Consider the following 11855-nt stretch of genomic DNA (forward strand, 5'->3'; position numbering starts at 1 on the left):
AAAAAAAAAAAAAAAAAAAAAAATAAAGCAGCACACGAGGTGAATGAAGAAAAATGTAGCAAATTTATCAGAAAGATTGAAATTGTTTAAAAAAGTTTCAATATTTTCTAAATATGGTGAACATTTCTCCAGTTTAAATAATCATCAGTTATTTAACATCTCTATGTGCTAGGCATTGAATTCATCAATTTATTAATAATATGTCCAATCCCAATTATAATCCCAATAGATAGATGTTATTTTTTCCATTTTCTTTTATCGGTGTGTAGGCTTAAACCCAGAGAACTAAAGTAATTTGCCCAACTTTCAGTAAATAGTTCAGCCAAGACTGAATCTCAAATCCAATGGAAAATAAAATGGTATTTCCAGTATAGGAAGTACAAAACATACAGGTTAAATAAACAGAAGTTCACATATACCTATCAATAAGGAATTCCAAAATTACATCAGTCTGTTAAAAACATCAGCCACTCAAAGCTCTAGAGTTAACTAAGGTATAACATAATTCTGAAATTAGAATGAAAATACTTACATAAAGTTAAATATTTTAAAAAATCTTTAAAAGTACACTCAGACATACTGGAAAATATTTTCATGGGAAACATTTTAGGATAATACTATCTATTCTGTAAGAAAAGAGACACTTTCCTGAAGAGTTCTTTGCTTTCAGTGCTGTTGCCTAAATTAACTTTCTGTTATGAAACACATCACGCTAGTTTTAACCTAGAGAATAATTTGAACAAAACCAAGTTAACCATTTCCAAAATACTTAAAATACAAAGAGGTGGTTGTGTACCTTTAAGATAATTATTCAGATGTTTATAAGCATTCATCTCTTCATAGTATTTTAGATTTAATTTTGTGAATTTAGCAACAGAGAACACAGTTTAGCACAAAATGAGAAAACCTGTTCAGAAGTGAAGAAATCATCAAAATATTAATAGATTTTATTAAATAGCAGCAGAAAACGATATACTTGGTGTTATTTTCAGCTATATAAATATCTTATTTTTATCCAATAAAAAACATACTAAATTCCTCCATTTCAAATACTGATGATATCAGCAAAGTGTTCACACATCTGGGTATCTTTCTGTGTTTACCTAAACTGACCTTTCTGGTATGTTACTGTACTTTCTATCTCAGTACCTTCAGTGTACATTTGCAAAAACTACTTGAACAGTTTACATTTTCCCACACCATGCTACTTCAAATGGTCTTCAAGACTTTCAAATTACTGTCAGACACTGGGCATTTTGTAGGCACATACTTTTGCATTCCTGCTCAAGGGGAAAAAAAGGGAAAAGCCTAGATTCAAATGGTCATAAAGTCTCTTTCACCCTGATAAATACATTTAAAAAGTTGATCTCGGCTGGGCACAGTGTCTCACGCCTGTAATCTCAGCACTTTGGGAGGCCGAAGCGGGCTGATCACCCAAGGTCAGGAGTTTAAGACCAGCCTGGCCAACATGGTGAAACTACATCTCTACTAAAAATACAAAAATTAGCCAGGCGTGGTGGCGGGCACCTATAATCCCAGTTACTCAGGAGGCTGAGGCACGAGAATTGCTTGAACCCAGCAGGCCGAGGTTGCAGTGAGCCAAGATCACGCCATTGCACTCCAATCTTGGTGACAGAGTGAGACTCTGTCTCAAAAAAGAAAAAAAAAAAGTTGCTCTCATTCTGATGTGCTAGAGTTGTATAAAATAAGTAAGAGCTTATGGTAACTCACAAGATATTATATAAAAATCTTTATATGTATGTATACCAATGTGCTATGCATAAACACATTTGAATATAGCATGCATATACATGCTATTTAGTATATTTGAATGTATGTATTACAATAGATACATATGCATTTACATTTCCACATTTATTCTGAAAACTTACAGAGAAAATACTTAAACTGTTTTCAAAATACAAATTCTAAAAGAAATGTTCTTTAAAAACTGTAATTAATGGCTGTTATGTCAAACTGTGAACCAAAAGGTCAAACCTTATAATTTACAGTTTGAGAGGTCATAGCTCAAATTATAACTTTAAAAAACTGATTATTTGTAAGTAATTTGACAAATGCATCTAATATAAACTGAATGCATATAAAATATTTTTGAGAGTAAAAAGAATGTATGTCCAAGTGGACAGCTGATGGAGGAAATGGTCTTTTACTGAACAAGGCTGAAGTCCAGCATAATGACTTGGAATGCCTTTGAATGAGCATGCAGGCTGGAAGGCCAAACAGTACACACATCCAAAAGGGAGCATAATGAACAATCTGATCAGAAGACAAAAATACTCCACATACACTTCCAATGAGAAAAAAAAGAAACACACTTCCATCACCTTCTCTTTTTTAATCATTACTATACCCCAATTCACGAATGAACTCTGGGCTATTGATAAATAATCATCAAAAGAAATGATTTTATAATTTAAAATACTAGAAATTTCTATAATATTTCAATCTGGGATTTTCAAATGTCTACAGAAATCTTCTATATCATATAAAGTAATCCAGGTTTACAAAACTGTTTACAACTTATCTTGCATGCAAATATTGCCACACCTAGCTTCACCTCAAAGCCACTTGCTCCTTAAAACATAATCTGAAATAGTTTGGCCTCTCCACAATTTTTAATCTACAAGTAATCCACTATTAAGAAGGGAGATCATTGAAGATAATTTTCTCCACTGTAGACTCAGTTCCCTAACCCAAGCTAGAATTGAGAAGATTAGCAAAATAAGTCATTTTTTAACACATCTATGTCTCTAATATTTATTTATGTGCTTATTGTACCTCCCTATTAGACTATAAGCTCCACAAGGATATAGACAAAGTCTCTTTTGTTCAAGTTATCTATAACATCTACAAAGTTTCTGGCACAGAGCTGACATTCCATAAATATTTGCTGGAAAATGGAAAGAAGGGATTGACAGAAGAAAGGAGGGAGGCCTGAAGTTAGCTAATCTCCTCTAGTATTATTTGTGCAATTGTGGAGAGAAAAATCCCTAAAAATGTACAATGTATTTAATCAATGTACCCATCCAACAATTCACTGATACATCTATCCTTGAAACCAAAGAAATTTAAAATGGCTTCCAAAAGTATACAATTATATAATAAAATAAATTAAAACAGATGAAAAATGAAAGGGATACAAAGTATAGCGGGGAACAGGACATTTCTATATGCATACCGGTAAAGTCAGCTAAATCACCGGAAAGAGAAGGAATTTGCTTTTTAATTTCTCCAATTTAACCTTATTATAACTACTATCATAATAGTGTTATAAACACTAAGTAAATATTTACTAGTTCCTTGTCTAACCATTACTATGGCAAATACTCTATAACCAGGTACCTTATATCATGAGCCAGGCAATCTGTTGGATGAGACAAATATTCAGTTACAAGAAAGTGTAATATGTATGTTATAACACTAAAATTATAGATTTTTGTAGGAGAGAAAAGTAGCATTCTCTGAACCAGCAGAAATGTTTACATGGTAACTGCTGAACTATGATCCCAATACTTCATGTACCAAGAGATTTTTCGGATACATGTAAATATGTATAGTTCTTGATACACAGGGAAATATATGGTCTCAAATGTTACCAGTACAAATGAGACTTGCACATGTAAATCACAATATGATAAGAAAACACATTTGAAAAGCATTTTCTTGTAAGCGAAAGCTTAACTCTGATTCCACTTAGCCTGGTAAGTGTTTCTGTCATTCCGTTGGGCCAACCCACACATACTGGGCTCTTGATAGGTCCTGGGCTCAACCATCTGGCCCTTTGTGTACTTAATTCTTTTTTAATACTGACGAGTGTATTAGTAACACTTCCTTGATCACTGGTAAATATACAGCCACCATACAACTAAGATTTTCCTTAATTCTGAAATTCACTAATTAGTTGTGGGTACGGGTTAGTATTACAAAGGTATGTTGAGTGGTACTACAATGAGTAATCTAATTCCCAAAAAGAAGTGTGTTAATTTACTTCCCACTTCATTAGAGGAATAAAAAACATCTTATCATCACTAAAGGATACAAAAAGAGACTTGGGTATTTTAGGGAATGGTAGACAGAGAGAAAGCATGAATGCAGCATTGAGGCAAGAAACACAAATCACCTATATATCTTGGACAACGTTCATGCTTTTTCTTAATACCTTCTGATTGCTTCATTTATTAGTGTGTTTCATGAAAACATTTTATTCAATTTAAAACAGGTTTCCAAAGGAAGCAAATAAGGTAAATGATTCCTATTTTCAAAAACTTACCATTCTACTGGTACTTAAGACATGCATTAGCCAACTCTGGAAGCTGCATTAATCTTTTCAAGCCAATAAGGTCTCAATCAATTACTTGAGATAGCAGAATAAAATACAGGCTTAAAAGAGATAATGCAGCCAGGCGTGGTGGCTCAAGCCTGTAATCTCAGTGCTTTGGGAGGCCAAGGCGGGCAGATCACAAGGTCAGGAGTTCGAGACCATCCTGGCTAACACGGTGAAACCCTGTCTCTACTAAAAATACAAAAAACTAGCCGGGTGTGGTGGCAGGCACCTGTAGTCCCAGCTACTTGGGAGGCTGAGGCAGGGGAATGGCATGAACCCGGGAGGCGAAGCTTGCAGTGAGCCGAGATCATGCCACCGCACTCCAACCTGAGCGACAGAGCAAGACTCCATCTCAAAAAAACAAAGATAATGCAATTTCCAAAGGTGCTACCAAGTCATTTAGAGAGAATATATGGTACAATTATGAGTATCAAAACTGGGAATTTATATATTTTAAGCCTTCCATAAAATATATTTACTTTTTTTCTTTTGTTGGATGAGAGATATTCTAATGCTGTTTATTTTTCCACAAGATTCAGATTATTCAAAGTGTATCAGCTGATTGTTATGTGTGTTAATTCAAGCATTGAGTTTAAATAATCTTAACTCCCTAAAACTAAAGATTCTGTGTAAGGTTGGGCCAGTTGCCCTCATTCTAGAATCAAACCATGTAAGACCAGACAAAGGTCTCTTAGAGATTTTGGGGGGTCCAGTCTTTCTCCTTTGTCCATAGACATGTTAGGGAAAGGACAATATTTTCTTATAGTACTTACCCCAAATAACTAAAATCTCAACTGAAAATGTATAAAAGTGGGGACCGTAAAATAGGTGTTAATAATTCCTTAATCAAACCTTGTAACTAATGAAAAAACACTAATTTATATGCAGAAGTAAGCTGATGAAAGGATGAACAGAATAAACAAGGAGGAAAAGACACATTGTTAAATATGTAATTTAGAAACTGTTTAAAAAAAGTGGGACATGTCTTATTTAACTGGTGTATGAGAAGAATGCATGCTTTTACAGCCACATAAATGCAGGTACAGAAAGGAAATAGGAGCTTTGTGTTAACAGTGGAACTTAAACTCCTCTGGGCAGTGATCAGCTAAGATGGAACAGAGACAGTTACAATGCAATGATTAACTAGTGGACAAAGCTATTATTCATGGCAGGTATGTAAGCAATTGGAGCAGCAATGTTGGAGGCCTCTCCTCATCAAGCAGCTTTGCCAGTACAGACTGGATGCCTGGAACCAGGAAAGACACAAAAACAATAAAACCTAGAGCCAGCTAAGGGAGATTCAATGCAATCCATCTCCAAATTTTAAATATTACTGGAAATCTACACTGAAGAATGTTTTCCCTTGGGATTGGCATACACTATAGTTATAGAATGTTGACCAACACTTACCTCTATTTATCTTACTATGCAAAGCAATATGCTTAAAATACCTACTTGGAAATTCTCATTATATTACAGAAAAAGGAGATTCTAACATTAATTGGCAAAACTTTTTGTTGATAGGTATGACCATCAGGTCATTACATGAACAGATGGTTAAAGTGAGTCCATTTCATTGACAGTACATATTGTGGGTCTTTTTATTCTGAACAACCAAACAAAACAAACACACAAGAGGTCATTTTGCCCTCCCTCATTTGGTTGGCAGCTTTATCTGTAAAATATGAAAATAAAAAACTAACATGGACTACAATCCTGCATGTACCATTGGTACCTGCATAGCACCATTTCTGCATAAGATTTAATCAAATATTTTATTCATATTCAGAAATCCTGATATTTGTGAAGATGGAAAAACACATGAGATATTTTTAACTTTCAACTTCATGATCTCCAGTAAAAGTAGAAAATAATCGTATTTCATATTATTTGTTTTTTGAGCTAGCCAAAAAACTAATATACAAGAAAAAAAGGAAGTTACCACTCTTTATTTGTCTTCAGGTCTTTTAATGTAATCTCAGGAAAAAAATATATTGAACAAAAAAGGAAATTAATTATCATGTAAAATCTATTTCACTTTGAAAGGCTATATTCTCTCTCCCTCTCAGATAATTTTAAATATAAAAGCTGAAATGTTCATAACCAAATAAATCATCTAGCAGATATCCAATCACCAAATATTAATTTTGCACCATGAGGTTTCTTTAATCTCTCTCTCTCTCATAGACACACACACACACATACACACACACACACATTCACACACACAGGTTGCTAACTTGATTCTTAGTATGGTAACTTAATCTCTATAACCACTCCAAAATATAGTCTACTTTGATTTTGTGAATAAAAATAAATAATCTTATGGGGCAAGGCAGGGATAAAAATTAGAAGTATATTTCTAACTATAAGAGCTAATAATAAAAGAACAGCAGAAAATTACTAAAAATTATATTGCTAAAATGTATCTGTACATGTGGCTGTGAAAACTTAGGTGCAAAGAGAATTCTAGTTAACTACCTTCAGAAAGAGCTAATGAAACATGAGGTTTAAGAGTACATCTTTAGTACTTCTGTACCTTAAAATATTGCCGAGTATTAATTTTTCATCAAGTTGTCATTTTCTCTGACATTTGGTTTTATTAATCAAGGCATTTATCATTAATTTGTAGAAAATATCGTAATTAAGCCAAATAAAATAAAATCCTTAAAAGGTTAAAATTAGAAAGCAGGTGAATTAGAACTTTGACATTACCCTATTGACATACAGGAGCTTTTTGGAAGTATGAGAATGAAGTTTTTTTCAGTGAGTTTGGTGCCTTGATCTTGGGGTTGGCTGGTTTTTAAAAAATGTTATAAAGATTTGATTTAAAGCTCTCTGACAGTTTTGACATTCAGGTGAAAGTACTGCTGCTGCATTTGGAACAATTTGCATATCCCACTGCTAAACGGAATGTTTGAGGTGTGCACTGGTGTAAAGAAATAAAAAACAAGCTATCACACATGCTTAAGTGTATGTATTCACAGAACTGATGGTTGGATCGCACTACCCCATCCCCCTCCAATGTAATCTGTGATTTACTCTTCTATAATAAATTACCCTACCATGTTAGTCTCTCTGGAAAACCTAACCATGCATGTAAGAAGCAAAGTAATTACAGCCCCCTCTTGTCTAAGAAACCTCCTTCAATCCCTATGAGCTCTTAATACACAATGCAGCCACACGAGTCTATTGTAAACTTCTTGCCTGAAATTCTGGACTTCTGACCATCAGCAGCCACTAAACATCATCTAAACAGTTTCATTGTCCCCAACAAATACAATTTTATTTCTTATAGTTAGTTGTAAAGCTCTTCCTCAGGAGAAATTGTTACTGACATTTTGACTTTAAGTCATTTGTCTATTTAACGAAAGAACACAGTTTAAAATTTGAGTTCCAAATCAGTAAAAAAAAAAAAAAAAAAAAAAAGGAGGACAGAGGGATATAATACATAATGAAATAGAATGAAGAAGAGTTATCAGCAACACTTAATTAGACTGAAATATTCAGCCAAAGTATAAAATGTTCTACATCTTTTTACTTAACAATTTCATATTATTTTTAGGTATACATAGACAAAGATATTTAATGTGCTTAAGGACAATAAAAGAAAACAATAAAAATAAAAGAAAATTTGAGGTAGCAAATCCAAGACCTTAAATATCCTAAGACAATTAAAGAAGTTAAAGCCCATTCAGGAAAATATTATTGGACATTACCTTCAGCCTTCAGAGTTCCAAAGGCAATTCTTGACACTTCTTTTTATTTGTCTGTAAAAAAAAAGAATACTTAAAATTAGAAATCTTCCAAGGAAAACATCTGCATTTCTATAATATCTTTATGACTCATGTAGCTGAATTTGTGTATGCCAACTAATATCTAGTTTTAAAAAGAAAACTGAAAGCTAACACATTCATATGTGTACAAGTACTCAGTAAAACATGGCCCAAATATACACTGCATATACATTTTTGAGAAGGGATAGCATGGTGTCTGCTATAGTATCGTAAGAATTTATCTTAACTCATAAGGATATTTGCATTTTTATTTTCATATTTTCTTTTAATAAAAGCAAATCCCAAATTGCTTTTAACCTATTTACTTGCTCATTCTTATTAACAGAGAGTTTGCCAAGATCCATGATGTATAATGTACCGGTTATCACTGGTGAGTTTAAAAGTATGCAAAGATAAAACACAAGCCCTATTCTCAAAATAGTAGGTAAGGTTAGAGACATTTGCATAAACACAGATAACCCAAAGAAAATAAAAAGAAAATGGGTGGAAAGAAATAAAGATGCAAAGGGTAACACGTTCAGTACAGTTTAGTACCCAAGGCATTGACATTAAAACATGGCTTAATATTTCCTGTCTTAGCAGAAAGGCTAATAGTAGGGTCCTACTCATATTTAGATGCAAGGATGCCAAACAAATGGATGGGTTGCTTTTAAATTTCTTTAGTATAGAATTGAAGCTGGACAGGGAACAGGCAGGTTGAGGTTATTTTAAAGCCAATTTGGTGACTTTGACTATCGAAAGACTAAAAACAGCTCCCCTATTAAAAACTGAATTTGATGTTGTGTTCCCATTAGAAAATGATCTCTCTAAATTTGCTATGACATCTCAATGATGACCTTGATGCCATATTTACTAATAATCTCCACAGAGATTTGGCAATTCAAAGTTTCAAAAGCAGTTGTAATAATGGAAATGCAATACATAAACATATGCTGATTCTATAATCTAGTACATCTACAGTAAAATGTCCATTAGAATTTTTAAAATCTGAGGATTTTAATTGACTATATCATTAATATGCATGCACAATATTTTTGCAAACAACAAACCACACTAGTAAACCAAAACACACCTAAGGTTTGGCTGCACTAATAGACAAATACGTTCCAGAAAAGGAATCTGACAGTCTCGTTATATTTGGGGTACATCAGCATTATTACAGTTATTCTGCATCTGCAAACTAGGAGAGATGCTAAAAGTTAGTAACTGCTAGGAGGAGTGAGACCAGAAGAATTAATGATGAAGACATAGGATGATTAGGAACAGAAAAGAAAAAATGTTCTGATCATAGAGATAAGGTGGAGGACACCTTTGAGAAAATTAATTTGGCCACTACATGATATATTACCAAAGTTATTTTTGTTAATTGATTATCTGTCTCTTCCTCTAGAATGGAAGTAATATAAGGGCAGGCACTTTGTCTTTTTCACTGTAACATCATTTTCTTGAATAGTGACTGCCATATACTAGGAAATCAATGAGTATGTACTCAATGAGTGAATGAACAGCCTAACCAATAAAACAGGCACTAACTCCGTATCTATTCACAGATGAAAAAATCAGGCTTAAAGAAATTACATCACATATACCAAATTAAATTACAAACTCCTACAATGCATTGTTTATTCCTTCATTCAATATTCATTCTAGCAATAGGAGAAACAGGCAATAAGCAAATAAATTGTTAGATTTATAATGTCATATAATTAGTACTATGAATTCAGATAAAACAAGATAATGGCACTGAGAGTTACATGACCTGATATTTTAGTTAGATTTGGACAGGGAAGCTTCTCAAAGGAGGTAAGAATGCAAGTAATCTGAATCAAATAAAGAAAACAGTCAAAACAAAAAAATCTGAAGGACTGGCCAGGTGCGGTGGCTCACGCCTGTAATCCGAGCACTTCGGGAAGCCAAGGCGGGTGGATCACCTGAGGTCAGGAGTTCGAGACCAGCCTGCTCGGCATGGCAAAACCACATCTCTACTAAAATACAAAAAATTAGCCAGGCGTGGTGGCGGGTGCCTGTAATCGCAGCTAGTCGGGAGGCTGAGGCAGGAGAATCGCTTGATTCCCAAGAGGTGGAGGTTGCAATGAGCCAAGATTGCACCACTGCACCTCAGCCTGGGTGACAAGAGCAAAACTCCATCTCAAAAAAAAAAAAAAAAAAAGAAGGACCATCTGAATTGTTTTAGGATTCAATAACACGTATTTCCTTGCCTAGTATAATAGCCAGCATATACCAAACAGAGCACTCAATATTTTTTATTATATTGCTAGTATTTTTATAAATTGTGAATTTCCCCACTAGATTACTTTGTCAAAGGCATTTACTGTTATTTCCCTTAAAGTTCCTTAAATAGTGCCTAGCAAGAGCTCAATAAACATTTAGAGAACAAAAATAGAAAGATACAATTTTCAGTTCATTAATTAGAAAATAAACAGACTACACGAATATGAAAAAGTCACCATCTTTCATATGCCTGAGTCAATCTAACTCTGTTAAATCATTTTCACAAAATATTTCATCTTTCCTAAATTAAAACAAAAAAAGGGGGGGGGGTGTATAAAATAGCTAGGCCCAAGAAGTCATAGATAACAAAAGAGTAAGAAAGAATCAGAAGAAAATTAAGTTATTAACATGAGGTCACTCTCTTTACCATTTCCATGCTGTCTGACTCCATGAGATTAACACATTTTTCCAGTGCAGGGACATTGCCACACAGATATCTGATTCATTTATGTATTCCTAATGCAGGCACAAGCCTTGTTATATAACAAACATTCAAAAAAATCTTCGTTGTACTGAAATGAACTAAAATGATTTTTAGTAGTTTTGATGCTTTAAAGCTAGCTCAAAACAATAACAACAAACCAGGGGACTGAAAAACTTTAAAAACAAATTTATACAGAGAAAACATCAAGCATTAGGTTTGAGTCCTGTAGCAAAGGGGCAGAGAACAAGGTAGGTTCTTTCCAAAGAGTGAAATATAAGTGACAGTGTGATATTGGCATTGGAAGAAACAGATCAGTAGAAGATGACAGGGGGACTCAGGTATGAGGTAAATATTACAAGTAACATTTCCATGAACAATGTTAAGATAGCTGACTGATTACATGTGGAAAAATAAATTCTGTTCTCTAATTCTTATCAGCACTAAAATATAAATCAGGTCAATAAAACTCAATATAATATATAAAACAATCAAGGACCTCTAAGAAAATACATATGGATAATTTTCTGAACTCCAACATGGGAAGGACTTTTTAAGTACATACACAGTGGTATATAATATAAGCATAAAGATTTATGATTTTTACTACTTAAAATTAAAATTTTAGCCTGGGCAACATGGTGAAACTCTATCTCCACAAAAAGTACAAAAATTAGTTGGGCATTGTGATGCACAACTGTAGTCCCAGCTACTCAGGAGGCTGAGATGGGAGGATCACCTGAGCCTGGAGAGGTCAAGGCTACAGTGAGCCATGATCCTGCCACTGTACTCTGGTTTGGGCAAGAGAACAAGACCCAGTCTTAAAAAAAAAAAAATGTGTAAGGCAAAAAATATCTTCAACAAAATTCAAAATTAAGAGGCCAACAAAAAATAAATATTTTTAAAGTGTATAATGTTCATTGGGCTAAAAGTCTTTATAAATAAATAAACATATTATTCTACCTTTTTTTTTTTTTTTGAGACGGAGTCTTGCTCTGTC

The 11855-nt window shown here is 33.7% G+C and overlaps 1 protein-coding gene and 1 pseudogene across 1 annotated transcript in view; one reads left to right on the forward strand and one right to left on the reverse strand.

Moving 5' to 3' along the window:
* Nucleotides 1–11855, reverse strand: part of ZBTB20 (zinc finger and BTB domain containing 20) — an 804541-nt gene that overhangs the window by 662643 nt on the left and 130043 nt on the right. Inside the window, exon 2 of the mRNA XM_017855966.1 lies at nt 8065–8115. The gene's annotated coding sequence lies outside the window, so the exon portion shown is untranslated. The remainder of the gene's footprint in view (nt 1–8064; nt 8116–11855) is intronic.
* Nucleotides 1–11855, forward strand: part of LOC108517849 (nuclease-sensitive element-binding protein 1-like) — a 182150-nt pseudogene that overhangs the window by 69368 nt on the left and 100927 nt on the right.

Source organism: Rhinopithecus bieti, unplaced genomic scaffold, assembly GCF_001698545.2.
Source record: "Rhinopithecus bieti isolate Rb0 unplaced genomic scaffold, ASM169854v2 scaffold_41114, whole genome shotgun sequence".
NCBI classification, from domain to species: domain Eukaryota; kingdom Metazoa; phylum Chordata; class Mammalia; order Primates; family Cercopithecidae; genus Rhinopithecus; species Rhinopithecus bieti.